This window comes from Amblyomma maculatum, chromosome 4, assembly GCF_055883805.1.
Source record: "Amblyomma maculatum isolate TAMU_Amacu chromosome 4, ASM5588380v1, whole genome shotgun sequence".
NCBI lineage: Eukaryota > Metazoa > Arthropoda > Arachnida > Ixodida > Ixodidae > Amblyomma > Amblyomma maculatum.
In genome coordinates, this window is record NC_139347.1 from 34,828,355 (window position 1) to 34,832,463 (window position 4,109).

Consider the following 4,109-nt stretch of genomic DNA (forward strand, 5'->3'; position numbering starts at 1 on the left):
ACTGACCACTCCACATACAACGACTGCACTGCCCCACCAAACCCGGCAGTGGCCGGTCTTGCTCTCATCTACACGGTGTAGCTCGCGCGAACAGAGTAAAAGAAAACACCGTAGAAAAGCAAAACACTGAACGGACGTCTCAGCGGTTCACTTTGCTTGTCCCTTTGGATGTCTAGAGCCTCATCGTGTACGATTCCGGTCCGATAGTAACGGCGGTGAAAGAGAAGGGCCGAGTACTGCGCTCCTATATGGCTCGGTCAGCGTTGGCGGACGGCAAAGCGAGCATCAACGGCCGCTATCTATAGCGCTCTTCTGGTCAAGCGCCGCTGCGCGCTCTGTCCATTCCGCTCGAGGCAAGAAAGCGTTGCCGACGCTGCTGCCGGACGGCATCCGCATAAAAGGAACCAACCAGAAGGAATCAGTCGTCCACACACGTACACCGAGAAAGAGATGGCTGCAGACCACACAAAGAACGGTCCGAAAGAAAGGGGAGGAAATCGGAATAATCGACGACAGCCGCAGGATGCCGGCGCCTGCTGCGTTCTGCGCTGCCCGCCGCTGCTCGCGGCATTGCGGGCTGCCGAGTGCGGAGGAGGGACAGCAGCCAACTGATGTGGCGTGCGTCCACGGGGTTTCCGTTCGGTGGTCGCCGATATTATATACCTTAGCCCGCGAGAGGCCTTTCTTCTCGGCCGCTGAGGGGATGGGGGTATTCAGCTATATCGCATCGCCGGGAACACGCCGATAGCCGGGCAGAAATACGGAGAGGAGCGAGAGCGTTGGATGCTGTCGCCGCCGAGAGAGGTAGGAGGGGGGATGGGTTCGAGAATGTCCCTTTCTTCCATTTCCTTTTCTCTTGTCGGCCGCCGCCACGGCCAACTGCGAAGGGAAGGTCGTTTTCGGGCTTGTACTCTAGTATACCGCTGCGGGCTTTATCTCCGCGTCTGCGAGGCGGCGGCGTTACGCAAGGTGCGGACTGTTGCGGACGAATGGAGTGGAAGAGACATTTCAGAACGGAAGTGACCCTATCTCGAACGCGCCCGGATTCCCCGCCGGTCGCCTCGGTTCCCCACCCTGCTTCACACAGAGACATAACGGACCACGCGAGTTTTGCTTTGATTTCGGCGTCATTGCTTTGCCGTTATCTCGGTGTCTTATGGCTCAGCATTTCTGTTTCGTGACTGTTGCGCATTGGTGTGATTTTCGCCTTGCGCTTTGATTGAGCGTTTTTGCTGCCGCTTTGATATTGTTTCTTTTCTCCTTTTTTGGCTCCATTGCTTGCCTTGAGACGATGGTTATTTCTCTCTCTCTCTTTTCTTTTTTTCTGTTTCGACTCCTGAAAGCCCGCTTGTGGTCACCTCACGTCACGCGAAGACTTCTTCCGCCCAGCCGACAGCCATTAAATCCGCCAGTTCATTTCCGCCCGTTGGGAGAGCCTTTCTGTGAGCAGCCTTTTTAATCGCTTCGTCATGAGTGTCCAGTATTGCTGTATATATATTTCTCCGCTCCGGACCTTCAACAAATACATTTCGCCGTGTGCTTTGAACTGGACACCGCCCAGTCGCCCACACAGTGTTCGTGTATGACGTGATGAGAAAGTTTGGTGAAGGCCGCCGGACCTTCGACGGTCCATCCTCCCGAGACATTTTCAACTTTTTTTTTTTTTCGGTAGCTACCATTCGTCCGGTTGTTTCGCTACGCCTGGCTAAAAAAAGAAAAAGAAAAAAAAAAGCATGAAGAGAGAGTAATGGTAAATTGCAGAAAACAGCCCCGATGAAATCGCGTATGTTGAAAATTTTCGCGTTAAACTTGCATAAATTTTCACTTGTTTGCCAACGGGGGCAGCTTGTCTGAACCAGTATTTCGTATCTCGATAGTGTAGCTGAATCTCTCACTCGCATTTGAAATCGGCTGGCTGGAAATCGGAACCATATGGCTCCGACGCGTACATTCCAGCAAATTCAGATATCGTGACATCAAATATTATGGTGTCAATGATTGATGGTATTATACAAGGGATGAGCGGGGGCGAAACAAGAAGCGGAGTTTTGTGCGTTTAGCCCCAAAAGTAACAAAACACAGCTATTATCACTCTTCCTGTGTTTACTCTCACGTTATAACACAAGACAAAGGCACGATCTGACAATAACTCCCTTGAATGCGCGAAATAACTGCTTTAAATATTCTTTTTTTCCTAGGACAATTACTGAGTGGAACGAACTTAAGAGCGAGACTGGTACTCAGAATAGTGTAGTAATATTTGAAAAGTGCCTGCAAATGTTATGAATTTTATAAATTTGAAGTTGTGTTTATATGATTGTATTTGATTTTTCCCCCACCCTGCTATGATCTGTACTGGATCGCAGTATCATTAAATAAATAAATAAAAAAAAAAGAAACTTTGTTGGTCGTCATAGCGCGAGTTTCAGCTGATAATTATGCGCACGTATGAGTTCATCCACGCGAAAAGATACGAATAATCATACGATATTTTAAACAACAATCCGTTTTTATAAATATATGCAGAGATGGAAAGCTAGAATGGCGAGGTCACCATTTCCGTGTGCTATTTTCTGACAGCAACCAGCCGCGCCTCATGCTCTGAGTTTACAAACAGCCGGCGACATTCATTTACAGAATGAGGTCGCTACGACACAGTTCTTTGCGTACGATTTCATTAAATTCTTATGGTCCACCCTGTCCCGCTGACTACAGCACCAAATCACTCTACGGCGCTTTCTTAGACTCTTCGCTGCTAGCTTGTCCGCGTGCCTTATAGTTGTCCCTTATAATGTGCCTTATAATATGCCTTATAGTTGTCCGCTTCGTCAGTTGCTCGCATCCCTACTGCTCTAGTTTCCAGATATTCGATTCTACCGATGAGGTTTGGGCGCTCTGGAAGAGAAGTAATTCAACAGACTAATTTCGTCCCGATGTAATGGTATCAAGCACAATACAAGGTGCAAGGGCTAAAATCGCATCATTGCACCTATTCACTGATGCGCTGCACTCTCGAGTCGGCGTGAATCGCATTTGAAGTAAAAAAAGCTGGCTCGCTTTCCGGGAATGCCCGATGCCTCAATCTAAAATAAAAAGGAAAACGGTAGAGGAAAGAGGAACAGAGAGAGGGAGACACGTGCTTTTTCTCCGCTAATGTCGAGGATGGAAACAGTCAGGCATTCGAATTCTTATTTCTCTTCTTCCCTTTCACCCTCTCAACGCTATCTATACGACCTAAAACGCTTTTACGCAACGATCGAGGCCGAATTCCAAAACTGGAAAAATCCGGGCTCTGAATAGCCGCAGTCGCACAGACTGAGATGTGCACGGCAAGCAATAAATGCATCTATAAATTGAGAGAAGGGTGAGGGGTTGCAAGGCGGTTGGGCAGCGCACATAGGAGCGGCCAAAATCGCTCCGGTGCCCGAGCACGCGAAATACAGTCGTCGCCGCCGCCGCCGACGTCTCGGGTGTCCGCCGCCGCATTGAAGCATGGCCGGTGGAAAACGCCCGCTCTTAACCGCGGGACCACATCCGTCGTGCGCGCGCCGCCCCTCGCGAAAGCCTCCATTTGAAACGCAAATGCACACTGCGTGTGCGCCCACCGGGGGTCGAGGAAGTGCGCCACTTAGGCGAATCGCCGGATCTCGCCGCCGCCGCCGCGCGTGCAGCCACGCTCGCCCGCCTCTCCGAGGAACCCCGAGCGGTGCATGTGTGTGCGTGCGTCTGAGCGCAGAGAGGAGCCGGAGTAGCAGCAGCGAGCAGTAAGCGCTGTAAAAACGCCTAGCTCGCCCCGTTATATAGGAGCCACGCAAAGCTCATCACGCATGCGAGGTCTCCTTTGTATCTTCTTTTACTTCCCTCGGCAATTCAGCTCTCTCTGCGTCGCCGCCTCGAGAAACAAGTCCTGTCCGCTGGGAGCCCAGCGCCGGCGATGTAGCACCAGAATCCCTTCTTCGTCGTCGCTTCCCGTGGGGGTGATCTCTTGTGCGTGACCTCCGTGCTGCTGCTGCTGCTGCTCGCTCTTTGCGGAGGAGCGCCGGCGCGAGAAGCACTGAGAGCGCGCGTCTTCTCCGGACCTGCGCAAAATCCGCGTGCGGCACGGTTGT

General features: G+C 51.4%; 1 long non-coding RNA gene across 1 annotated transcript; it reads left to right on the forward strand.

Annotated features, from left to right (window-relative positions):
- The first annotated feature begins 1,092 nt into the window (after positions 1–1,092).
- LOC146190675 (uncharacterized) lies at positions 1,093–4,109 on the forward strand. Its single transcript, XR_014706328.1, has 3 exons — positions 1,093–1,177; positions 1,344–1,442; positions 3,875–4,109. It is a non-coding gene; the product is annotated as an uncharacterized LOC146190675 (long non-coding RNA).